Consider the following 27,937-nt stretch of genomic DNA (forward strand, 5'->3'; position numbering starts at 1 on the left):
CCTTTGACCTTAAGGAGTTCACATTTTTGTTCACTGTATCACAAAACCAAGACCATTAAAGGCAAGATGTAACAGCCACAGCAGTGTATAAACAAAGTTTCCTGAAAGCGTCAGAATACAGTGATTTACTGCAGAAGAATAGACTAAGTCATTAAGAAAAGATATTTACTGTGGTAATATTTAAAGCCCATGGTAAATGATCTCTTTGAGAATTGCACATCTGTTTTTCTGGCAAAAAATTAGGAGACCTGAAAATAATATCTCTAAATTGTTTATTTTTTAGCTTAATTAACCAATTGGCTTAAAAGTCCAATTCAATCCATAATGGAGGGACTGAATTGGATAACATCTCAAGTTCCTTTTGATGCTTTAATTCAAAAAGCATTTCTATTTTTAAAAGTTCTATTTTGACATTTAAAGATGGGTTTAGAAATCTCATGTATGAAAGAAACAAAGTGCAAATGATAAAGTTAATTTTTTTTATGGATACTATTTTATTTATTGGATATATGTATAGAAGAAAATTATTAAAACATAACTTTAGTTTGTTTCTGGTGTATCTGAGAAGACAAAATAAACAGTACACATGCAAAAGTTTATAAGACAACACTGGAGTGAGACACATTAATGTTCACTGAAATTTTTTAAATTGTGAACCATGAGTCACTAGCTGAGAAGTTTAATCAAAAGCAGTTTACACAGTTAATTCGACACCAATTTAAAATGCTACATAGTATTCATTTTACTGCACAGCAAAAGCCATAAATAACCACATAAGTGACTGTTAAGTAACCACATAAATGACTGTTCTCAGTATTATTTTTATATAACCAAATAAAACTTTTATCAATTTTCTCCTCTAAATATTGAGTTTTTCAACATCTATAATCAGTGTCAACAATTCTCCTGATAAAGTGTAAGCTCAATCATGCAGGCACCCCAGAATCTCATGTGCTTTATAACAAGGTTTGGATGGTATTCTCCAATATTGAGGAACTCTCTTCTTCTGGCTTCTTCTTTCTTCACCACAACCTTAAAATGCAGCTTGCTTGTGAATTCCCTCCAGTTGTAGCTCCAGCCCCAGCCCCAGATCCTCTCTGCCTCTTTCTCTGCTGTCAAAGTGGTAGGAACAGTGGCCAGCTCATTGTGTTGAGGAAGCAGAAGCAGAGTGGACTTGAGCTTGGGTGATGTCAGCTCCATCCTGCAGCTGAATTTCAAGGCCGGGGTCAATGGATCCCAAATAATTTAGTCTTCCGCAACTGAAGCACGTCACCTCCAGCAATGCCACAGAACCAAATTCCCTGATTTTGGAAAGGGGAGAACAGGTTTTTACCTCTGCATTAGTCTGCTCAGGCTACTATAACCAAATTGCACAGACTGGGTGGCTTAAACAACAGAAATTTCTTTCTCACAGTTCTGGAGGCTGGAAAGTTCAAGATCAAGGTCCTGCAGGGTTTAAGTTCCAATGAGGGATCTCTCCCTGGCTTGCAGAGAGCCACCTTCTTGCTGCAGTTCACATATAGGTCTCCTCTGAGGACATGCAAAAAGAGAGAAAGAGAGCAACTTCTCGCTCTCTTCCTCTTCCTATAAAGCCTCTATCATTTAACTTTCATTACCCCCTAACAGCCCTATCTCCAAATACAGTTACATCGAGGGCTAGGGCTTCAGTGTCTGAAGTTTGAAAGACATGCTTCAGTCATAGCAACCTCCAAGGCAAGCCTTTGGGTGGCTTTCATTTCAAGGAAAATATATGGTCCTTTTCCTTTTCTGCCATCACTTCTCTCCACATCCCTCCTCACCCCACTCCTACAAACCCTTCTGTGTACCTGAAACTCCTTGCTTGGAAGCTGCACATGGTCAAAATAACAAATCAATGGGAATGAATTGATGTCCAATTATTGCAGGTTTTACTAGAGAAGGAAAGAATAAAGCACAGCTTGGGACAGCTGAACTGAAAGAGATACCATGAGGTCATGAAGGGTACAAAAAGATAAGCTAGGGGTTTTTAAGACAATTTTCTTGTACTTTATTTTGAAGTGCAGGACCCACCTGTTTTCTGTCCAGCTGTGCATAAGCAGTACCCTGGTTTTGGGCATTATGCAGAATTTATTTAACCTAAGGTGCGCTCAGACAGAAACCTCTTTAGAAAGAAATTCCTGTTTGTTTTGCCCACACTAAGGTACCCAAATCCTTGATACCAGGCAGGGAGCATCTGGTCCTCATAGAGAGAGAGAGAAGAGCATCTCCCAAGTGTGCTCTGCAAAGTTGTAATTCCTGCATGAGAAAGATTAATACAGTACAGGAAAGACAGATGGCCTATAGTATCTGTATTTTGGTCATTCATAACAATGTGAGCACAGCAAAGCCACTGAGAATTTATAACATGAGGAGACTTGTAGAACTTTGGTCAACCCAATGTTTTTCAAACTTATTTGACCACATTCCTCCTTTTGTTATCATTGTGATAAACGTTATTCATGATCACCAATCTCCAGTTCTCTTCCTAGGCTCACAGGAAGAGCACAGTTTCCACGCATCTTGCAGCAGGCAGGGCCCCATGACTGGTTCAGCCCAATGCAGCTGTGAGCAGAGGTGACATGAGAACAGGTGTGAGTTGTCTATGGGCCATACCTCCCTTTTCTCAGAGACAGTGGAAGCTGTGAGGGTAGAACATTGACATAGTCCAGCTACAGGAACAAAGCAGCCTGGATCACTGAGTCACCCCATAGAGGACAAGCAACTTGGAGACTGTCTGCAGCAAACTTTGCATGAGTGAAAAGTAAGCTCTGTGTCTTAAGTCCCTGAAATTCTGAGGTTGTTTGTTACTGCAGCATAAGCCTAGACTATTCTCACCGAGTAACACCTTGTAACATCATTACATGGAACCCACTTTGATAATTGCTAATGAAAACCAATGACATGAGGGGTTCTTTAGGTACAACAGCCATCTGCCCACTTTTTCTATAAAGGGCCAGTTAGTGAATAATTTTTAGGCCTTATGAGCCATATGGTTTTTGTTGCCACTAATGCATTTGTGGTTGTAATGTGAAAGGCACCATGCAAATAAATGGATGTGACTGAGTTCCAATAAAACTTTAATTACAAAGGCAGAAGTTAGGGCTGTGGGCAAACAGGCTATAGTTTGCTGACCCTTAATATCAAAGATAGGAGATTGAACACACATTTGCTAGAATTAGGTACAACTTTCCCTCTATTTAAATAGCAAAAAAACTAAAATGATTTACCAGATATTCTGATACCAATTTCCAGTTTCTTCTTAGTCAGGAATTTTCCTTGGATAATCTTGTTTTGGTGCAGCCATAGGAAAATGTCAGGGCCCCCATCTGGATCTTTTATTCTATGTTCTGTCCTGTTTATCTTCTGTACCTTGGTTTGTCTCTTTCTTCATTTAGGATTCTTAGTAATCAAAGGTGATTTTTTGCCTTTGACTTGGCAAAATATAGGATTATTAAAATATACTTACACATATCTGTATAAGATTTTAGCCCTCTTGAGTGTGTTTCAGAAATGTCGACTGCCTGATTTCTTGTTCATGAAAATATTTAACACCATAGTTCCTTTCTTTGTAACCTGAGTGCTCCAGCCTGCATTTCGTGCTTTTGGCATCTAACTGAATCCATGCTTTCCTCCCAGACCCCTGTGGGAGGGGAGTGCATTTTATACCCACTGATAGTGGAAGACTCTCTTTCTGTTTGAATTTGCAGTAAAATCAGCTTCTTCCTTTGCACAAAACATGGTCATCTAGACAGTTCCTGGGAAAGATACCTTTCAGCTGGCAGAAGCTGTGGACCATTTTTGTTCAATTGCTTTATGACTCATATCTTGTGACCGCACTTGCATACAGCTTGGGGAAGACATGGCTATCCATGTGAGCTGCTGTTCGTGGGCTGCAGTGGACAGACATTTCATAGGATGGAGATGCATTTGTGGAGATGCAACAGACAGGAATGGAGACAGGATGTGAAGAATAAAGACAGCAAGCCAGGAGTCCTGTGGGAAGGAGTGGTGAAGGAAGGAAAACAGGTCACTAGAAAGGTCAGCTTAATTGGGAAATATCAAGGCTGATGGTTAAAAAGGTTCAGTTATGAAAGGCTGTTTGTTATCAGACTGAAATGTTTGGAATTCTTCTAGTCTAGGCAAAGGGAAGAAATGGAATACTGAGCAAGAGAATGAAGGCATAAACTTGAAATTTTAGAAAGTTTAATATGGGAGTGGTGTACAGGCTGGATGGGAAGAGAGAGACCAGATGCAAAGAGATCAACTAGCAAGATGTTTGGACTTCTAACGAAAAGAGAATAACTTTCATATGAATTTGTAGGAAATGTACCACTACATATTTGTATACAAACCTGGGAGTAATTCTTGAGTTCATCATGGAAAACAATTACATATATATGGTTATGGACCTTTTTCAGCATTCTCAACTTAGGCTCTTATTTATTTCATTTTATTTCCTTTCACTCACAGACAATTCATTTGCTTTTTCTCAGTTCCACAACTCCTCCAAAACCTTCTGGAAGATTTGCATTATCAATAGTTTCATCGTAAGAATTATAAGAAATATAGACACTTTACCAAGTAGAGACCAAAAAGGATGAAATCAGAGAGGTGGAGCTTGTCTTTACTCACCAGGACCAGGGCTGGCTGGCACATTCACAAGGTTGAGGAGTATACTCCTCTAACATGCTGAGGAATAAAAGCACCCTTTCAACACACTTGCCCTTTACCCCTCCCTGCTCTGGTTTTCTGCATATACCCTTTTTCCAGTTGTGCAGAACAGGCTCCTGTTTTCCGGAGTTTGCCCTTCCTTTAATTCAACACAAATGGGCTATATTTTCCTTGGAGGTCAACCACAATATTTACTTGGGGCTAGGAAAGAGTCATCCTTTAATGACTCCCTCTTAGTAACTAACTTTTAGGCTAAAACACATGCACAAATATGAAACCTAATTTTTGAGGCTTCTAGAAAGATATGGATAATGAAAAATTATATCAACACTGTCCGGTGGAAATACAATGCAAGCTGCACACATAATTTAAAATGTTCTAGTAACCACATTTTTACAAGTAAAAAGAATCAGGTAAAATTCATTTTAATAACATATTTCATGTAATGCAAAGTATCAAAAATGTCATTTTTTTGATTACGGAAATATTTTACAATTTTCTTTTCATAGGAAGTCTTCAAAACCCAATGTGTGTTTCATACCTACTGCACACTTCAGTCTGGATCGGTTATATTTCAAGTGCTCAACAGCTATCATATTGGCAGAGCAGCTCCAAATAGTTCATCAGTGAGATGGATATAATAGTATAGAATACCACATAAGATAGATCTTATTGCCCCTATGTTACAGATAAGAAAACTGAGGTTCTAAGAGGTTAAATAACTTTTCCAAGATCACACACTGCTGCGTAATTGCTCACTTGAATTTGTAGCCACTATTTATTTATTTTTAACTTTTATGTTAAGTTCAGGGGTATATGTTCAAGATACGCAGTTTTGATACATAGGTAAATGTCTGCCATGTCGGTTAGTTGTATAGATTATTTCATTACCCAGGTATTATGCCTAGTATCCATTAGTTATTTGGTATGGTTGACTGTGTCCCCAACAAATCTCAACTTGAATTGTATCTCCCACAATTCCCACATGTTGTGGGAAGGACCCAGGGGAGGTAATTGAATCATGGGGGCTGGTCTTTCCCCTGCTATTCTCGTGATAGTGTATAAGTCTCACGAGATCTGATGGGTTTATCAAGGGTTTCCACTTTTACTTCTTCTTCATTTCTTCTTGCTGCCACCATGTAAGAAGTACCTTTCGCCTCCTGCCATGATTCTAAGGCCTCCCCAGCCATGTGGAACTGTAAGTCTAATTAAACCTCTTTTACTTCCCAATCTCAAGTATATCTTTATCAGCAGCATGAAAACAAACTAATACAGTAAACGGGTACCAGTAGAGTGGGGTATTGCTGAAAAGATATCTGAAAATGTGGAAGACTTTGGAACTGGGTAACAGGCACAGGTTGGCATGGTGTGGAGGGCTCAGAAGAAGACAGGAAAATGTGGGAAAGTTTGGAACTTCCTAGAGACTTGTTGAATGGCTTTGCCCAAAATGCTAAGAGTGATATGGACAATAATGTCTAGGCCGAGGTGGTCTCAGATGGAGATGACGAACTTGTTGGGAAGTGGAGTAAATGTGATTCCTTGTTATGTTTTAGCAAAGAGACTGGTGGCATTTTGCCCCTGCCCTGGGGATTTGTGGAATTTTGAACTTGAGAAAAATGATTTAGGGTATCTGGTGGAAGAAATTTCTAAGCAGCAAAGCATTCAAGAGGTGACTTGGGTTCTGTTAAAGGCATTCAGTTTCATAAGGGAAGCAGAGCATAAAAGTTTGGAAAATTTGCAGCCTGACTATGTGACAGAAAAGAAAAACCCATTTTTCTGGGGAGAAATTCAAGCCAGCTGCAGAAATTTGCATAAGTAGCAAGGAGCCTAATGTGAATCCCCAAGGCCTTGGGGAAAATGTCTCCAGGCCATGTCAGAGACCTTCACAGCAGTCCCTCCTATCACAGGCCTGGAGGCCCAGGAGGAAAAAGTGGTTTCATGGCCCAGGCCCAGGGTCCCTGTGCTGTGTGCAGCCTAAGGACTTGGTGCCCTGTGTCCCAACCACTTCAGCCATGGATGAAAGGGGCCAACATACAGCTCAGGCTGTGGCTTCAGAGGGTAGAAGCCCCAAGCTTTGGCAGCTTCCACGTGTTGTTGAGCCTGTGGGTGCACAGAAGTCAAGAATTGAGGTTTGGGGAACTTCCACCTATATGCAGAAGATGTATGGAAATGCCTGGATGCCCAGGCAAAAGTTTGCTTAGGTGCAGGGCCCTCATGGAGAACCTCCGCTAGGGCAGTGCGGAAGGGAAATGTGGAGTCGGAGATCCCACACAAAGTCCTTACTGGGGCACTGCTTAGTGGAGCTGTGAGAAGAGGGCCACTGTTCTCCAGACCCCAGAATGGTAGATCCTCTGACAGCTTGCACTGTGTGCCCGAAAAAGCCACAGACACTCAACACCAGCCTGTAAAAGCAGCCAGGAGAGAGGCTGTACTCTGCAAAGCCACAGGGGCAGAGCATCCCAAGACCATGGGAACCCACGTCTTGTATTAATGTGACCTGGAGTCAAAGAAGATAGTTTTGGGAGCTTTAAAATTTGACTGCCCCACTGGATTTTGGACTTGCTTGGGCCCTATAACCCATTTGTTTTGGCCAATTTCTCCCATTTGGAATGGCTGTATTTACCCAATACCTGTACCCACATTATATCTAGGAAGTAAGTAGCTTGCTTTTGATTTTACAGGCTCATAAGTGAAAAGGACTTTCCTTGTCTCAGATGAGACTTTGGACTGTGAACTTTTGGGTTAATGCTGAAATGAGGTAAGACTTTGGGAGACTGTTAGGAAGGTTTTGAAATGTGAGGACATGAGATTTGGAGGGGCTGGGGTGGAAGCATATAGTTCAGCTATGTCCCCACCCAAATCTCAACTTGAACTTTATCTCCCAGAATTCCCATGTGCTGTGGGAGGGACCCAGGGGGAGGTAACTGAATCATGGGAGCTGGTCTTTCCCGTGCTATTCTCAAGATAGTGAATAAATCTCATGAGATCTGATGGGTTTATCAGGAATTTTCACTTTTGCTTCTTCCTTATTTTCTCTTGCCACCACCATGTAAGAAGTGCCTTTCTCCTCCCACCATAATTCTGAGGTCTCCCCAGTCATGTGGAACTGTAAGTCCGATGAAACCTCTTTTTCTTCCCAGTCTTGGGTATGTCTTTATCAGCAGCATGAAAATGAACTAATACATTATTCTCTCCCTCCTCCCACCCTCCACTTTCAATAGGACCCAGTGTATGTTGTTACCCTCTATGTGTCCACGTGTTCTCATCATTTAGCTCCCAAGTGTAAGTGAGAACATGTGGTATTTGGTTTTCTGTTCCTGTGTTAGTTTGCTAAGGATAACAGCCTCCAGCTCCATCTATGTCCCTGCAAAGGAAATGATGATCTTGTTCTTTTTAATGGCTGTATAATATTCCATGGTTTATATGTATGACATTTTCTTTATCCACTCTATCACTGATGGACATTTGGATTGATTCCATGTCTTTGCTATTGTGAATAGTGCTGCAATGAACATATGTATGCATGTGTCTTCATAATAGAAAAATTTAAATTCCTTTAGGTATATACCCAGTAATGGGATTGCTGGGTCGAATTTATTTTGATCACGAAACTTTTGCTCTTTCCACCAGAGTGGAAATGTATCTTCCTGGAAACTTCATTCACTGGAGTTATTTCTGTTCTCAAGAGTAGCACTACATGCATTTTGTGCCTCAACTATCAGGCTGAGCATCTCCCATCTTCACAAGACTTCCCCCACCATATGGTTTATGGTCCCACCATCATCCCCTTGTGTTCCACTGGATATTCTATCCCTGTATGGATTTTGATATCCTATAAAAATCCATGATATTCCAGAAATGGTCAGATCTCTGGGCTCTGCAGTAGTGCCACTATACACTTGACCTGGACAATGCTGCTCTTAATACAACTTGACATTGTATTTGCTTTTTTTGTTTGTTTAGCAGCTCTGATACTTTATTAGCTCCCAATGAGCTCATCATCAAAACAACCCATAAAACTATAACCCCTTCTATATTTGTACAATGTATGCAGTGTTTTACATTTACATTTATCTTTGCTAAATTCATGTTTTTTTTCAGTGCCTAGAATCAGTGCTTAATAACATTTTTGTGATATGGATCAATAGTGTTATAAGAGAATATAATAGGATAAGTTGACATTGTTAGCACTTAGGCCTGGTTAGAGCCTTTCTACATTTAGGGGAGAAAAAAATTGTTTTTGAAAAAATGACATAGAGGCTGGGCACAGTGGCTCACGCCTGTAATCCCAGCACTTTGGGAGGCCGAGGCAGGTGGATCACTTGAGGCCAGGAGTTCAAGACCAGCCTGGCCAACATGGTGAAACACTGTCTCTACTAAAAGTATGAAAAATTAGCCAGGCATGGTGTGCGCGCCTATAATCCGAGCTACTCGGGAGTCTGAGGCAGGAGAATCAATTGAACCCAGGAGGCAGAGGTTGCAGTAAGCCAAGATCGTATCACTGCACTCCAGCCTGGGCAACAGAGTGAGACTCCATCTCAAAATAAAAAGTGACACAGAAAGCCTGAAAAATATTTTGAAGAACAAGAAACAACACACAATGGTGGTCATTTGCTTGGTTCACTGATATTTCTGTTTCTGCCCCCTTCAGACACCTTAATAGGATCACACAACACTGCTCCCTTGAAATTAGTTTTGGGCATGTGACACACTTAGAACAATGAAACGGGATGAGTGGGACAGGTCACTTTTAAGTGAAGGCTCTAAAAAGTAGTGCGTGGTTTGCCAGGGCCTCTCTTTGCCTCTGCCACAGGTACAGGGATGGGAATTGCTCTTCCTACATAAGTTACAGGGGAGGAGAAAAGATGCAGGGATCCCATTGGCTGTGGTAGGGAGAAGAATCAAACCTTGTTTGTTATAAGCCACTAAGATTTGGGAGTTGTTACTGCAGTAACAATAATTATAATGTGTTACAATTGTCTAGTCTGATTAACATAGCAATAAGAAGATTCAGTGAAATAATACATTTCTGGGAATAATTTATTAAGAAAAGAAGATCCAATTTTGGAGACTGTTATATGTCCTCAGTGCAAAAATATCAGATTCCATTAAAAAAAAAGAAAAGAAAAAGAACAACTTCCAGCCAAAAGCTCTTACCTCTAAATAGATCTGGGAGATACAATGTCAAGGTAGAGAATCTGGCTAATGTAACTAAAGAAATACAGTTCCTCCTTCCTCCTACCCCCTTTCCACTTTAAACTCTATTCCTAGCACTTCCACTTTATACTCAAATGCCCATATCATCTTGTTACAGGATGTCTGACCTCTGTTTTATAATTACTTTATGGTACATCATTATTTTTCAGTTTGTATCATTATCTTCTCACTATAATCAACAGAATCATCCAGAAGATTTATCTATCAGGAAACCGGGGGGCTAATCTGGGTGCTCAGCTTTCTTTTTGGGATACTCAGTGAGTCCATCATTGTGTAACTTAACGCTAGACTTCCTTCTATCCGATTGTGTATGTGACCATCCGTCTTCATCATCCTTCCTTTTCATGATAGAGTTTGTATGCTTTTCTGGGACTTTTTGGTACCCAATGTTCATTGCTTATACTATAAGAGAAGAATATCTGTACTCTATAGGAAAGTTTTGCTTCAGAGATAAAACAGAACCCAATATGCAAACAGTAAAAAGTTAGGTTGATCTGAGGGTACTCATCTGCCATATGTAATGTCAGATAACAGACAATGCATATGAAACCGCCGAGAGGAAAATGCCATGAACCAATTTGCTCTGCCAAATTGTTGTTCATGCACAAAAGTAAATAAAGACAGTCTCTGTCACATAACTTCATAAGAAAAACTTAACATAATTCATTTGACCTAAAAGTGAACAAAGTTTAGAACCTCCAAGTGGGAAATAGCAGGTAAACAGTGAATGAGTTAAACCGTGTTAATCTCAATAGTTTTTATAAAAATGGTTACAGGTTATAAAAATGTAAACATGAAAAATTCTTCTTGAATATGATATATGGTACAAAATATATTCTTTGCTTCCACACCCCAGATTAGGTTAGCTAAGATTTGGGAGTTGCTGGAGTGCAGACAGAATGACAAACTATAAATTCCTCCTTGTACACATGGGGAACCCAAAAGATGCTATTTCATTCTTAAGTTTTCATAATCAGAAAAGCATAAGGAATAAATCAGTGAATTTTATTTTATTTTTTGTTTGTCAATCATAAGATTTGAAACACTGACTTGTTGCTTAACTTGAAACTTAGAAAGAACAGAAATGGTATGTAAAGGAATTCTGATTCAAACCCAAATTCTTCTGATGTCTGAGTATTTCCCAATCTTATTGATGTCTCCATCTTTGTCTTAGAACTAATTTTCCCTCCTGAATCTTCTAGCTCAAATACATACCCACAGAATCAGCCTCACCATGTGCTTTTTTCTTCATTCACTTGAGAAAATTAAGTCTCTGCCTACACGGCCCCACCTCTGCCTTGATTTTCCAGGTGCCAATCTTCTTCATATCATTTGCATGAACATGTTGTCTACCAATCCTCCAAGAATAAAAGGCACACAGCACCCTGAAAAATTGCCCACTCCTCCCAGGCACTTAATCCAGAGGCATAATAAGCAATATTCTGCTCACCTGTTTCTACACCTGTTTCTTATTTCTCCCAAGTGTCTCTGATATCTAGCTCTTGATATAATGCATCCTTAAAAGGAATCCTTCCAACAGTTAATGGTTCCCACCACATCTCCTCACACTAATAAAAGGAAAAAACAGAATAATATTAACGGTGAACAGCAGCGGCCAAAAGAAACCCAGAGCAACACATTGGCAATATTTTCTACTTGTATCATAGTGTCTATTTGCCTAGACCATTATTTGTCTCAGGCCTAGTGCCTAGAGGTATGTGCTAATTTGCCAGGCTGCTTCAATATTTAGTGAGAAGCCACAGCCAACCAATAATTTTTAATAGCTTGTCCTCTATTGATTTCAGCCCACACATTAAAGCACCTAATAAAAATTTTAGAAAGGTAGGTGAAGGGACATAAGGACAAGAGAAAGTTAATAGTTTTGTCCACCTCCATTTGAAGGGAACAAGAGAATTATTTCAACTCATATACAGAGTTTATATAGTTAGACAATTGCTGACCTCACCGTCTTTCAGAAATTTTTTTCTTAACAGATAAAGTCTCACTCTGTCACCTAGGCTAGAGTGCAGTGGTGCAATCACAGATCACTGCAACCTCAAATTATCCTCCTGCCTCAGCCTGCTAAGTAGGTGGGACTACAGGTGTGTGCAGCACCACGCCCAGCTAACTTTAAGATTTTTTGTAGAGATGAGGTCTTGCCATGTTGCCTAGGCTGGGGTTTCAAACTCCTAAGCTCAAGTGATCCTCCCACCTCAGCCTCTCACACTGGGATTACAGGCATGAGTCACCACAGCCCGTCTTTCAGCAATATTTTAAAGATTAGCTTACAAAATACACGTTCTTTTATTGATATGGCTGTGTTCTTCAGCAATCTCTGAAATCAGTAATTTCTGATGAGGTGTAGGTGGGTTTGTTTTATAAATTCAAAACCCTTGGGGAGTCAGCAATAAAATGTTAAAAGAAAAATAAAGTTCCCAACAAGCAAATGACCCTTCAGATGTTGACCCACGCCACCCCTTGACCTCCTACCCCAGAATAACTGATGTAATAGAATACTGCAACAGATAGAGTAAAAAATAGAGGCATCTATTGTAATTCCAGAACCGTATATTAGAAGATCCCTGGCACCTAGGCCTGAGACTTTATAAAAGACGAGGATCGTCCTTATCCCTGGATGTGACTCGGGGAGAAAGGAAAAAACTGTGTTAGCTAGAATGTATCATTTTAGAAGAAAAGCATTTGTTCTAAAGCAGATTTTAGTCTTAGCATAGAAAACAAGTACCATCCAAAGAAGTCTTTGGGATTATGGCAGTGGCAGCTTGCAAAAAAATAAAAACATGAACATTAATTAAGTACTTCTTTAAGCCTCAAACTCTTCATGAATTCTGAAATTTATCCTCTAAAGTAATTCAGTGTCTCTTTTCATTCTCACATCTGTTTAAGTTAGAATGAAACCTAAAGGGTGATTTCTCTTGGGTGAAATACCAGGAGGCTGAGGGAAACAGAATGATTATCGGCATTTAAACCAGGAGTGTATCAGAAAGGGGCACTACTCAAAGACAGATATGTGTCCTCGCTGGTACGGTACCCCATTTGTGCTGAAAGATGTTTTTGAAGAGATCAGGAGTGGTGCAGTGAAAGGACTTTTTTACGACACCGAAGCAGGCTTTAACAGGCTACCATTAAAACCCAATATGTTCAGCAGCTACACGTTGGTTGAGTCCCTGCTGGTCAAACACAGGGCTGGGCAGCATGAGAGACAAAGGAAAAAAAAAATAATTTATTTCCCAAATAGGATTACAAGTTAACCATAAAAGCAAAACACACTCATGAAATAACGTGAGGGAGAAAACAAAGTGACATTTTAATAGGTCACTGTGCTAGACTCTGAGAATTAAATGGAGGAATGGTCTAGAGCCCTCTAGACAAGAGCTTATTTATGACACAACTAGGGTCCAATATAGGAATATCTATTTTGTGTTCAAGTCAGCTGAGGCCTCAACAATGTCATGGGAGGGTGAACGACCCTTCCTTCCTATTTGCAGGGGATCAGGGAGGTTCCTGGGATGAGATTTTCAGTGTTAGAACAGGGACAGTCCCAGGAAAACTGAGATAAGTTTGTCACTCAATGTGGTGAAACAAGCGTAGTTTTGGAGACAGATGGCTCTACGTTTAAATCAAAGTCCTGCTGCCATTGCCTCTGAGACAATGAACAAGAAGTGATTTTAAATTGCTCTTTGTGTCTTTTATTGCTTATCTGAAAAAATAGGTTTCATAGATTATATAGATAGTGTATTAAGGTACCTGGCACGTGGTGGGCACATTGTAATTATAGCACGTGCTACACGCTAAACCAGTGCTGTAGACAGACATCTCTAAGGATTTCAGAAGAAGGACATAGCCATTGCAGTTTGGGATGGACAGGAAAGATTCATAAGTAGGATGACATATCATTTATCTTCTAAGCTGGGATACTTTTGAATGAGAAACAAGATGCTCTTAATAAGTACGCTGAGACAACAGGTATAAAAAGTGCCTGTTCTAGGCCAATCAGAGAGTATGGTCAGCAAACCTTGACTTCAGCATTGAAGACAGACTGGAACTTAGATTGCAGGAACATTATGAGATGCAAAGGCCAGGTTCCACTAGGCATTTTTATAAACTGGTTAGAGAAGCCTGATCAGTCCTTGTTAAAGGATTCTTAAATGCCAATTAGCAAGTTGGTTTTGTCTCTTAGACCAAGAGGAACCACTAATAGTGTTTGAGTCAAATGGCAAAATGCAGAAATGTCATGACAGCTGAAGAGTCTAAAGAACTCATCTTCTGGCTGGATGCGGTGGCTCACACCTGTAATCCCAGCACTTTGGGAGGCCGAGGGGGACGGATCACGAGATCAGTAGATTGAGACCATCCTGGCTAACATGGTGAAACCTCGCCTCTACTAAAAATACAAAAAAAAAAAAATAGCCGGGCATGGTGGCGGGCGCCTGTAGTTACAGCTACTCTGGAGGCTGAAGCAGGAGAATGGTGTGAACCCAGGAGGCAGAGCTTGCAGTGAGCCGAAATCATGCCACTGCACTCCAGGCTGGGTGACAGAATGAGACTCTGCCTCAAAAAAAGAAAAAAACAAAAAAAAAACAAACTTATCTTCTACAATAGTCTTTATTTTCCATTAGATCCCCCACATATTTCCCAGTCACTTCCCCTATAATTTATGATCCTTTGAAGCCCAAGCACTGTTTCCTAAATCTAATCATTTCTTTGCAAAAGTAATTGCAATTTTTTGCCATTGAAAGTAATGGCAAAAATCAACTGGGCATGGTGGCTCATGCCTGTAATCCCAGCACTTTGGGAGGCCAAGGTGGGCCAATTACCTGAGGTCAAGAGTTCAAGACTAGGCTGGCCAACATGGTGAAACCCCATCTCCACTAAAAGTTCAAAAATTAGCCAGATGTGGTGGCACACACCTGTAATCCCAGCTACTTAGGAGACTGAAGCAGGAGAATCACTTGAATCCAGGAGGCAGAGGTTGCGGTGAGCCAAGATCGCACCATTGCACTCCAGCCTGGGGAACAGAGTGAGACTGCATCTCAAAAAAAAAAAAAAGGCAAAACCTCAATTATTTTTGCACCAACCTAATATTTTCTGTGATCTCTGTGCCTATAAATATTAAGAAAACTTGTGTGTCTTTTCTTCTGTAGTTTAATTTGCAGGCCCCCAAGCACTTAGCATAAGCAAGTAGACAAAAATTTTTTCCTCCCCAACATTCTTTTTTTTTTTTTTTTTTTGAGATTAAGTCTCATTCTGTCGCCCAGACTGGAGTGCAGAGGAGCAATCTTGGCTCACTGCAACCTCCACTTCCTGGGTTCAAGTGATTCTCCTGCCTCAGCCTCCCGAGTAGCTGGGACTACAGGTGAATGCCACCACGCCCGGCTAATTTTTGTATTTTTAGTACAGACAGGGTTTCACCTTGTTGGTCAAGGTGGTCTTGAACTCCTGACCTCATGATCCACCCGCCAGGGCCTCCCAAAGTGCTGGGATTACAGGTGTGAGCCACCGCGCCCAGCCTCAACATTCATTTTGACCATGAGAAAATCAAGGAAAACCCAATTTATCTGATTTCAAATTTCTTGTCCTTTCAATGAAGCTCCCTCTAGATTACACTTTTTTGCAGAGGTAAGAAATGGTTTCAGAGAATGGATGCCCCTGAAGTCACAGGGGACAAAGTTTTACCAGGCTGGGTAGGAGGGAAGGGGGTGGAAAACCAGGAAGTCTCTGACTCTGGCAGGATTATTCTAAAGCAATTTGCCACATTGCTTTACAGTAATTTCTCCACAGATAAAATCCCTAAGGGTCAAAAAAATTGACTGACAGGGAGATGAATGGATCTTCTCATTAACAACAACAACAAAAAATTCTCTTAATTGTGCCCTATCCCTGAGCTTTTTTGTACACACCCAACTGGAAATATCATATGTTCGACTCTTGATCAGCTTGATATAAAGTAATATTAAAGCAGGGACTCATACTGAAACATGTTAAATTGCTGTCCTGTCCTTCTATATCCCCCTTGCCAAAAAAAAAAAAAAGAAAAACTTAAATTAAACTCTGAAGGAATTGACAACTAGTGATAGTCTCTACAGAACAGTATGGGAATCAATTAAAACAGAAGCTAAAACATGCCTCAGGACATAATTGATAACATGATGAGACAGAGAAAAAAATTGTAAGTGTGAAGTTAAATTCAAAACATCTTACTTAGAGAAAATGCAAAGGCTTCTTTTATCCCACAGGACCAATCTCAAGAACTATTAGTGTCTCAGGAAGCAAGAATCAGAATAATTGTTGTTGTTTGTTTATTCTTGACAATTTTAAAGGACAATCTCTCTTGGGGGAAAATTTCTGTTTTCAACTTAAAAGTTCGTTCTAAACCCAAGACCATTCCAGGAAAACTTTTTGGCTCTTTCTTGAACTTTGGAAATAAATTTTGCACAATTTTTCATAATCCATTTATTTAGTTGCTTCAATAGATTATCCCTTCTCAAATTCAGAGGTTTAGAAACATCACTGGATAGGGAATATATTCAGAAAAAAAAAAAATCAGTATTACAAAGACCAGACGCCAGTCCAGTGAGAAAAAGAAAAAAAAGGCCAGGATTACGTCCATGGTGGTCTCCTAATTGTATAATTGCCATTTTCAGTGTTGAGGCCTACTGATTGTTGATGTGATGTTTCAATATTTCATAAAATGTTAAAATGCTTTTACGTGAGTTGCAGCTCAGTCATTTAGGCACTTAGGTCTGGTTAAGCGCTGGTTGCCAGATTTTCTTAGTGCATTATCCACTAAGCCACTACCACTGCTAAGAAAACCTTAATTCCTATTAAAATGTTAAAAATTGGTAAGAAAGATTTGGTTTTTGCACAAGAGCACAATTAGCTGTTGTTTCACTTGCAATACTAAAGGCTTAATAATATCTAACATTAAATATTAAAATATGAAATGTATTTGGTACCAACACTATATATCATTTCAATCCTTAAAGAACTTTTCTGAATCATTGGGAACATTTCAGGGAAAATTACTCAGAAAGAACAGATACCTGCACTACATTGCTCTAAAATTAAGGTAGAATTATTGTACCCCATTAAAATTTGTAATCTCTGTTAATGAAGTTTAAAAAGACAGCACATTTATTGCAAGGGAGCTGAGAGAAAGGAAGTAGTAATTATCAGAATATATGCACCAAATCATTATTCCACCTCATTCCTTATGCATTTAAACTGTCTTTCTCTACCACATGAGCCTTTTTAAATAAAAACTGAAGATTTTGATTGCCTACTTAATGAAAATTTAGATGCAGTCCACAGCTAGTTTTAAGAGAAGAAAAATCTTAAATTTTATTACCATAGCTCCCAGATTAATTAATGGCAGAAGGGTTAAAATTCCAAATACACATTGGTCTTGTTAACACATAATTGATTCTAACTCCTCAAAGACAGTTACTCCTTTTTAAGGCCAGGCATGTAGGTTGTAAAACAAGGTAATGTTAGTGAGAAATACAGCATAGAAAGAAGGGTCTATGTAGGCTTCATGGACTTGTCTCTTCCTAAAATTTATTTTTCATCATAATCAAACAAGCATTCCAGTGTATACTGTGTACCATGCGCTTTACAAGCATTATCTTGTTTAAACCTGACAACAATCCTCTGTGGTATGAATTAATATTTTCCTTATTACACGAATGAAAATTTCATGACCCAAAGAAGTTAACTTACTTGTTCAAGGTAATTCTACTGGTAATGGCATACCTTGAATTTGAATCCATATTCAGTTGACACTTAAGTCTGTGCTTTATCACTGAGCAAACCTGTAGTCATCAAAACATCTGATAAATTATTTCTACAAAGTCAGAAAACTTCATATCAGACAGGCTATTTCACTAACATTTTTTCTTTCTCTGCTGCTTATAAATGAACTTGCCAGCAAGACCAGGCGAAAGCTTATCAGTTGCTCCGCTTTCAGCAGCATGAGACTCCCGAAACATGTCTATATATTAGAAGTCCTCTATCGGTTCTTTATCATGCCTATTGCAATTTTATGATTTATGTGAGCACAAAAGCCCCATATTTCCCTCTGGTTGGCCAGTCAATCCACAGCACCCTCCCCTAAGTCACATCCCTCTCTGAAAAACCACAAACACCTGAAGATATTTTTTTGGTTGTTTATTTTTCCTTTTAGTTGACACATACTAATAGTGCATATTTATGGGGTACAGTGTGATGTTTTGATACATGTGTACCTTATGTAATGATCAAATCAGGGTAATTAGCATATCTATCTCAAACACTTGTCATTTCTTTGTTGTGGGGACATCTAAAATCCTTTCTTCTAGCTACAGTCAAGAGCCACATAATAATGACATTTAGTCAAGGATGGACCACATATGACAGTCATCCCATAATATTATAATGGAGCTGAAAAAAATTCCTGTTACCTGGTGAGTTCTTAAAGATCCTGATCCTGTGTAGGCCTAAGCTAATGTATGTGTTTGTGTTTTAGTTATTTAAAAAAAAAAAAAAAAAAAAAAAAAAAAAAAAAACGTTTAGGCTGGGCGCTGTGGCTCATGCCTGTAATCCTAGCACTTTGGGAGGTCAAGGCAGGTGGATCACTTGAGGTCAGGAGTTCAAGACCAGCCTGGCCAACATGGTGAAACTCCATTTCTACTAAAAATATAAAAATTAGCCAGGGGTGGTGGCGCATGCCTATAATCCTAGCTACCTGGGAGGCTGAGGCAGGAGAATCGCTGGAACCAGGGAGGCAGAGGCTGCAGTGAGGCGAGATCACGCCACTGCACTCCAGCCTGGGCAACAGAGTGAGACTCAGTCTCAAAACAAAACAAAAAAAGTTTAAAAAGTAAAATAAAGATGAAAAATTTTTAAAACAGAAAAAAGGCTTATAAAATAACGATATAAAGAAAAAATAGTATTGTATAACTATTCCATGTCTTTGCATTTTAAGCTGTTATTACAAAAGAGTTAAAAGTTTTTTTAATGTTTAAAGTTTAAAAAGTTAAAAAGTTACAGTTAGCTAAGGGTAATTTATTATGGAAGAAAGAAAAATGTTGTATAAGTTTAGTGCACTGTTAAGTGTATAGTGTTTATGAAGCCTGCAGTAGGTTAATAACTTAGGCCTTCACGTTCACTCAGCAGTCACTCACTGACTCACCCAGAGCAACTTCTCTAGTCCTGCAAGTGCCCTATACAGGTGCACCATTTTAATCTTTTACAACATATTTTTACTGTAACTTTTCTAAGTTTAGCCATGTTTAGACACACAAATACTTATCATTGTGTTACAATTGCCTACAATATTCAGTATAGCAACATGCTGTACAGGTTTATTGCCTAGGAGCAATAGGTTATACCACCTAGACTTGCATGAGTATAGTGTATGAAGTTCACACAATGACAAAATAGCCTAAGAACACATTTCACCGAAGGTATCCTCATCATTATGCAATGCATAATTGTATTTTGAAATATCTTGTACATTATTAATAACTACAGTCACCTAACTGTGCAATAGAACATCAGGACTTATTCCTCCCACTTAACTTTAACTCTGTAGCCACTGACCCATCTCTCACAATATCCCCTCCCCATGACCCTACCCGGACTCCGGTAACCAGCATTCCACTCTATACTTCAATGAGATCAACTTTTTTAGATTTCATACATAAGTGAGATAATACAGAATATAGTATTTTTCTTTCTGTCCTTGGCTTATTTTACTTAACATAATTTCCTCTAGGTTCATTCATGTTGTTGCAAATGATGGGATTCAATTCTTTCTTATGGCTGAATAGTATTCCATTGTGTATATATGCCACAAGTTTTTAACCATCCATTTGTTGATGGACACTTAGATTGATTCCATATCTTGGCAATTGCAAAGAGTGTTACAATAAACATACGTGTGCAGATATGTGTCTGACACATTGATTTCATTTTCTCTGGATATGTGGTCAGTAGTAGTATTGCTGAATCAAATGGTAGCTCTATTTTTAATTATTTTAGAAACTTTTGTTGTTGTCCATAATGGCTATCTAACTTGCATTCTCATCAACAGTGTGTAAGTTCCTCTTTCACCATATCCTCACCAGCATTTGTCATTTTTTTCTTGACTATATCCATTCTAACTGGAGTGAGATGATATCTCATTGTAGGTTTGATTTGTTTGCATTTCCCTGATGATTACTGATGTTGAACATTTTTTCATATAACTGTTGGCCATTTGTATGTCATCTTTTGAAAAATGTCAATTCAGATCTTTTGCCTTATTTTTAATCAGATAACTTGGGGGGTTTTCTGCTATTGAGTTGTTTGAGTTCCCTATTTATTCTTGATATTAACCCCTTGTCAGTGGTATAGTTTGCAAATACTTTCTCTCATTCTGTGGGTTTTTGCTTCACTCTGCTGATTGTATCCTTTGCTGTGCAGAAGATTTTTCGTTTGATGTAATCCCATTTGTCTATTTTTGCTTTTGTTGCCTGTGCTTTTAAGGTCTTACACAAAAACAATCTTTGCCCAGACCAATATCCTGGAGCATTTCCCCAATGTTTTCTTCTAGTAGTTTCATAGTTTCACATCCTACATTTACATCTTTAATGCATTTTGAGTTGATGTTAATAAATGGTGAGAGATAGAAGTTTAGTTTCATTCTTCTGCATGTAGACATCCAGTTTTCCCAGCACCATTTATTGAAGAGACTGCCCTTTCCCTACTCTCTCAGACAAGGTAAGGCATTGTCACCTCAATGCTAACTTAGCACTTAGCCCTTACCTTCATCAGAACACAGATCACATTGCGTATGAATCATCTTCATGCACCAAGCCTGCCTCTTCATTTTCAATCCATCTGTTGGTGAACACAGGAAATCTATATCTCAATCTTCTATTTTTCTAAGACTTGTTGAAACAGCTGATTATTATTATAATTTTCTCCTCATGAATCTGTCCAAATTATTTTTTTAAAAAAACAGTATCTTTAACTTTGTAAGTGGTAAAAGCAAAAAACTATAAAAAACACAGTATCTTTAACTTTGTAAGTGGTAAAAGCAAAAAATAGCCACAAGCAATTTATCTCAAAGTCATGAAGAATGTGAAGCCTCTACTTGAGAAAAGGCCCTTGAAAACAAAGAATGCATATTATTGCTCAGGGTTGTATTTCAGGCTCCTCTACACCACAAACATTTCAGAGAATTCTAATCATTGAGAAAATGCCAAATTAATATTTAGTCTTTGGAAACTAATTTTGTGAATAATTTCATTATAATAGCCTACAACTATGGTTTTGAATGAGAAACCACTTTGGAAATTAATAGTTGGGTTGCTGAAGCAAAAAGTTATTAACTCTCCATCATCAATTAAAATAATATATGGTACTATGAAGCACTTCCATACAGAAAAAATAATGAATATCCAGAAAACTGTAAATTATATAAATCCTAAAAACCTAAAATAAAAAGGAAATTAAAGACTATTTAGCAAAAGCAAATTTGTTGTTCTCCCTGAAGGGAAAACATAAAGGTCTTTTAGAAGATTAAAGATTCATGTCTGTGCTGCTTTCTGAAAATTCCTATGAATCATTCAGTCTTATTGAAATGCACAATTACTACTTACATAAATAGAACATTCTCATATATATGTATATGTGTGTGACGATTTGTGCATTTTTGTGGCATCAATGTAACTAGAGCTTTAAACTTTGTTATATTAAAAAATAAATCATTTGAGGTCTTTGCCAGCTTCTATTCTGCCTAGAGCTGTGAAAGGAAGGGGTGGAGGAGGACAAAATTAGATATCCCAGGAATAGAAGACTCATTGGAGTACAATATAATCTGAAAATCCAAGAAACTTGAATCTTATCTGACAATGATCTCAGGAGATACTCAGGATGGAAAGTAGCTATTTTGCGTCTAAATAATTTCCAAGACTAGAGAAATTGCAAGCTCTCCACAGATGCTACCAGTAAAATGCTTCAGAAGAGAGTCCATTTTTGCCTCAGTAATGATGCCTTAGCACAGTAGGGTTTGTGTATTCATGAGTAGGCATGGGCATAGTACCCAGGTAAGCGCTTAATTAGTGTCCATAGCCAAGGAAAGAGAGAAGAAGCCAGCAAATGCATGCAGGGAATGGCAATCTATGGTCTGTAGCTGAAGCAGCTGGACAACAGGTGACAAGAAATAGTGAGGGGAGCCAGATGAAGTGACTGAGTTGTTTACTAATGATCTCCATTTGTCTTTTGGGAAGACACAGGGTCATATTTCTTATCTACTCAAATAAGTGTTATTTAACACCAGAAGCAATAGTATCTGTGGTGGGCAGAACAATACCCCGCTAAAGATGTCTATGTCCTGGGCCAGGCGCGGTGGCTCACACCTGTAATCCCAGCACTTTGGGAGGCCGAGGCGGGCAGATCACAAGGTCAGGAGTTCGAGACCAGCCTGATCAACGTGGTGAAACCCCGTCTCTACTAAAAATACAAAAATTAGCTAGGCATGGTGGTGTGCGTCTATAATCCCAGCTACTCAGAAGACTGAGGGAGGAGAATCACTTGAACCCAGGAGGCAGAGGTTGCAGTGAGCCGAGATTGTGCCACTGCACTCCAGCCTGGGCAAAGGAAAAAAAAAAAAAAAAGCTAGAGGGGTAAGATTCTCCCCATGAGCTTCCAGAAGGAACACCAGCTCTGTTGATTTCACTTTGATTTTAGTCCCAAAAGACCCATTTCAGAATTCTGACTTCCAAAACTTTAAGATGATAAATTCCTGTTGTTTTAAGCCACTAAGTTTATGGTAATTTGTCAGAGCAATCATAGGAAACTAACACAGTGTCTTTCTTTGTTGATCTTTGTTTCCATTGCTCTATTCAATCTAAATGCACATGTTCTTTCTACATGGAGTGATCTTAGCTAGTGCTCTATTTTGTACCATAAAGGTACAAAACATTTATAAGCAAGTGTCAGAATATGCCCTTATACATCAGGAAATTTCCTTCAACTTCAAAGGCTAGAAATATTTTAAAGTTCTCGACATGGTCATTCAGGAAGTACTGAATGATAATCCCTATGTTGTTGCAGTACGTCTTTTATCCCACCTCAACCCTCATCCTCCTAAACATACCTAAGCTAGGAAAAGAACTCAGGCATTGTAACAAATGTAATGTAAGGCCATGGTGATGGGGTGGTATAATAACTCTGGAGAGGACTCGGGTTGTACGAGGTTATATGGAGCCCATGCCAGAGAAACCAACAGATAGCCAAAGATTTCCATCAGCCTTATGAAGCCAACCAGGAAGCTGTCACAAAGTTCTGCTGCCTAAGCAGCATGAAACACAATGATAACAAAATAGAAGTTCCGCATGTCTTTTAGGTGACTGGCAGAAAAACCAGTGTTATCAGTGTGATCTGCAGTTCAGTGAGCCTTGTTCCAATGAGAATTCAAATTGGCTGCTATCTCTTTATCTTGAAACAAGACCACAACTTGGTAGAGGAGTTGACTGCTGTATGTAGGTGGGCCCACCCAAACCTTGAAGGATTCTATCCAAATGTCTTCAGTAAGCCTAACAGAGGTGGGTGGATTGGGGAGCCTTGAGGGTACTGATAGTTTGGATAACAACTTGCTCCTTAAGATATTTGTCCTTCTCTTCATCTTAGACCCAGCCCGTGTCAGCCTATGCACTTATTAGCAGATCAGGAGCCGTGACAGCAAAGTATATGTCAGAGAACTAATGTTAACATTCCTTAACCACGTGTTCTCCCAGGAAAGGGTCAGGAATTATTCTTACCATGGTGGTCACTGGTCCCCATGGGGAAAGGAGTCAAAGGAAAGGCAAATTGGAATGCCAAGTAGAATTTGGGTCCCAGATGAATTGATAGATTATTTTCTTTGCTCTCTTCTCCCAAAGGAGGTCTCTCCACTGGGATTTTTAACTCTGGGAAAAGAGACTGTTAGGGTCAAAGGGGAGCCTCCAAATAGTCAATAATAGGCCCTATATCTCAGGAGTTAGGACAAGGGACAGAAAATATTGTTGGCTTGACTGTGTGGGATACAGCTTCAGTTGGACAGAAATCTTGTGTTCCTCAAGGCAGCTGAGTCTATCACAGGGACCTCTCAATTATTTGGAGAGCTAAAAACTATCTGTTATAGATCCATTATGTGCCAGGTGCTCTGCTCATAACTGGAGAAACAGGCATGATTAGAAGATGGCCCTTCACACACAGGAATCAGTAGAGTTATATTGTTCTGAGTTAAACTCCTGGCCGCATCTCCGAGTAGCTGTGTGACTTTGATCAATTTCTACTGTCTCCATTTCACCTATAAAATGAGGATAATCCTTGTCTTCTAATTTGGGTTGGTGGATGTTTTTTCCATTTCTTAACTTAGAATCAAGTGGGGAGCGAAACAGGGATATAGATGCCTAAATGCTGTGAAAGACACACATGCAAATGTGTAGAAGCACAGGAGACTTAGCTGGAAAAGATAAATAGTAAATAATTTATAGGAGATGGTATAAAAGCCTACAATCCAGATGGGATCCTAATTTACCAGATTTAGGGGTCAGGGCTTTAGCCATATAGGCCCTATCAGAATACCCCATCCATTCAGCCTAAAGGCACAAGTTGACTTTCCATGGTGCTGTTTCTTGTTGAAGGGTGAATTGGAACTAGTAAAATAGCATACACTCACCTGCATGGGCATTTTTTCATTCAGCTACTATTTGGACAGGGGAAGTTACAAGCCTCAGTCAAGGCTGAGGACTTCGCTGAAATACTCATTCTGAAGCAGAGTTCAGCTGCCCTTTGATCCTCAAGCACTGAGGGAGTTCAATCCCATTGATTAGCATGGATTCCTTTCTGATTCCTCGACTTAAACCTGCCAGTGTAGATTCAATGTCAATCAAAGCATACTTTAAACAATGAAATTGGATCAACTTAAATTAAGGAGAGAAATTAAGAAATAATTCCCGTAATTAGAGTAAAATTAATATCTATTTAAGAAAGTTAAATCACACTGGGATCCCCTAACTGGATGCCTTTTGTTAGCCATTTTATTAGATGGCATAATTCAGTCTCAAGAAGTAGGCCCGCCTATATCAAATGAGAAGCCTACTGGCAGAGTATCAGTTTATGTTGCATACATGGAGCAGCATTGCTCACCAAATTGTCTGTCTGGATCTTGTGTGCAATTTGGGTGATATTTAAGGCATATGACTTATTGAGATAAAGAAAATTTTTGTAGTTTTTTGAATCCTAAGTCCTTATCTCCATGTAGCAATTGCATTTAGGGTCAGATTCTCCCCTCTACCCAATTCTGCTTTTCTCAATTCCTTACAGTGTTTCTCCCGAGAGCACTCCCCAGTAAACATTCTGCAAACAACTTTACATCTCAGAGTCTGGGAACCCAACCTAACATGGGATTGTCAATCAAAGTGGTCCCCTCAAGAAGCTTTGCCCAAATTTTAATCACTCTGCTTGTGCTCAGAACCCAGTAAAAATTCCTTCTGAAACTTTTTAAAGCAGAAGCACATTTTAGGGGACATCTACCCCAAAGTGCCAAATATTTACCATCTGGGGTTATGTATGTATATTTTCAGGAAACAGGCAAAAGTTACTCTAAACTGAGTCTGAGGAATAAATTCTGTGATTAAGCTAGGGTGCACTACTTAGGTGCAGCTAAAATGTTTTGATAATGATTTTCTTAAATGGTGGTCACAATAGTTTGAAAGCAGAACTCAAAAAGAAGTTTTAAAATGTTTTGAGCAAAAGTGGCATCAGTGAAATAAGTGTGTAGCCTCCCAAGAGAATTACCTAGAACAATAAATCTCTTTCCTGTATAACTCCCACCATTCTGGTTATAGACTGGTTAAAATAACCAGTCTCATGATTTTATAGTTATGCTGAAGTTGCAACTACGAGACTCTAGTTAGAGCCTATTATTCCCGCTTGTAATTATACTTTCAGGCATAAAGATCTCCATGGAAAATAGGACTTTAGGACCTAGGTTGGAGGATCTGAAGAAATGAGAAGATTTAAGCAGCATCTGGTATTTTTTCCAGTAAAAGGACTTGAGCATATTTATAGACTAATGGCAGGAATTGTGTCATGTTCATCTGTCCATTCCTAGCTCCAACCCCAGTGCCTGATATCTAATAAGCCATTGTAGAGGTTGTTCAATTATTTAATATAAGATAAATGCTAGAGACAAGCAGGATTTCTGAGCCCTTGCCAGCAAAAAAAACAATAAAATAAAATAAAATAAATCAGAAATTATGAATAAGTATAATAATTATATTATTCTTTATATGCATGTAGCTTATTTCATATATCTATGTGACTTCCCTTTGTATTTTTCCTCAATTTCATACTTCCCCTTAATGATTAGCAGGACTCTAAAAATCAAAGTGGCCTATATGCTTGTTTGCAGTGATAGCAGAGGCTGACTCCTCAGCAGTCTTTAGCAGTAGAAGAACCCAAAAAATAAAGTGAATAGAGGCTGTCATAAAGGGGAGGGAAAGCCTGAGGAATCCCTAGGGCCTGGAAATACAAGAAAGGGGAGACTAAAGAGCCACCCCAGCCTGTATACAGGCCTCAGAGTTCTGAAAGCAACTCTACAGAGCAAGAGATTGTCAACGCTCACCAAACAGGAAGCCCCGAGGCAGTAATAACCAGTGGCATACGGTTAAGCATTGAAAGGGTAAAGTTGACAATTTGTGCCATGTGAAGTAGGAAGGGCAGAGATCAATATACACTGGGGAAAATCTTCATGAGAGGTGTATTAATCTGTTTCACATTGTTGTAAAGGAATATCTGAGACTGGGTAATTGAGAAAGAAAAGAGATCTCTTTGGCTCACAGCTCTGTAGGCTATACAAGAAGCATAGTGCCAGCACCTGCTTCTGGTGAGGCCCTCAGGAAGCTTCCAATCATGGTGGAAGGCAAACGGGGAGCCTGCATATCACATCACATGAGAGGGAATAAGAGGGAGAGAATGAGGTGCCAGACTCTTTTAAACAATCAGCTCTCACATGAATTAATAGAATGAGAACTCACTCATCACCAAGGGGATGGTGCCAAGCCACTCATGAGGGATCTGCCTCCATGAGCCAATACCTCCCACTGGGCACCACCTCCAACATCAGGGACCACAATTCAACATGAGTTTTGGAAGGGACACACATACAAAGCATATCAAGAATGGTGGGGTGGGGGGCTGGGGAAGAGCTGTGGTTTGAAAGAAAGATCATTCAGAATTGTATAGTAAGTGCTGGAGGTGGAAAGCGTTTTCAGCAGCCATCACATAAGCAAAGGCTCTGAGACAAGGAGTGCACTGATTTCAGTGGCAGCCCTGCTGCAGGCATGTACTCTGAACAAGTGATTAATGGAAGATATGGTGGGCCTTGCTAAATCAGATCCATGCCAGGCACTGCAAAGGCTAGACACGTGCATGGATAGCATTTCCATGAGTTTTTACAGTGGGTCTGCAAAAGAGGAAACCAACACACATGAAGTCATAAACCCTAAACATTGTACCAATTAATCTGAAAACAAAAATTCAGGAAGTGAGAGATGAACATGAATCTGAGAAAAACTCATGGAGGAAAGACCTCAGGCTAAGCCTTAAAGGGTAGCTAAGATTACTGGGTATATATCCAAAGGATTATAAATCATGCTGCTATAAAGACACATGCACACATATGTTTATAGAGGCACTATTCACAATAGCAAAGACTTGGAACCAATCTAAATGTCCAACAACGATAGACTGGATTAAGGAAATGTGGCACATATACACCATGTAATACTATGCAGCCATAAAAAATGATGAGTTCACGTCCTTTGTAGGGACATGGATGAAACTGGAAACCATCATTCTCAGCAAACTATCGCAAGGACAAAAAACCAAACACTGCATGTTCTCACTCATAGGTGGGAATTGAACAATGAGAACACATGGACACAGGAAGGGGAACATCACACACTGGGGACTGTTGTGGGGTGGGGGGAGGGGGGAG

At 39.3% G+C, this 27,937-nt stretch overlaps 1 long non-coding RNA gene across 1 annotated transcript in view; it reads right to left on the reverse strand.

Moving 5' to 3' along the window:
• Nucleotides 1-430: 430 nt before the first annotated feature.
• LOC134738050 (uncharacterized) overlaps nucleotides 431-27,937 on the reverse strand; it is a 104,502-nt gene continuing 76,995 nt past the window's right edge. Inside the window, exons 3-4 of the long non-coding RNA XR_010123540.1 lie at nucleotides 20,710-20,784; nucleotides 431-1,301 (exon numbers count right to left, since the gene is read on the reverse strand). This is a non-coding gene — a long non-coding RNA (uncharacterized LOC134738050). The remainder of the gene's footprint in view (nucleotides 1,302-20,709; nucleotides 20,785-27,937) is intronic.

This window comes from Pongo pygmaeus, chromosome 14 (assembly GCF_028885625.2).
Source record: "Pongo pygmaeus isolate AG05252 chromosome 14, NHGRI_mPonPyg2-v2.0_pri, whole genome shotgun sequence".
In the NCBI taxonomy this organism is placed as follows: Eukaryota; Metazoa; Chordata; class Mammalia; order Primates; family Hominidae; genus Pongo; species Pongo pygmaeus.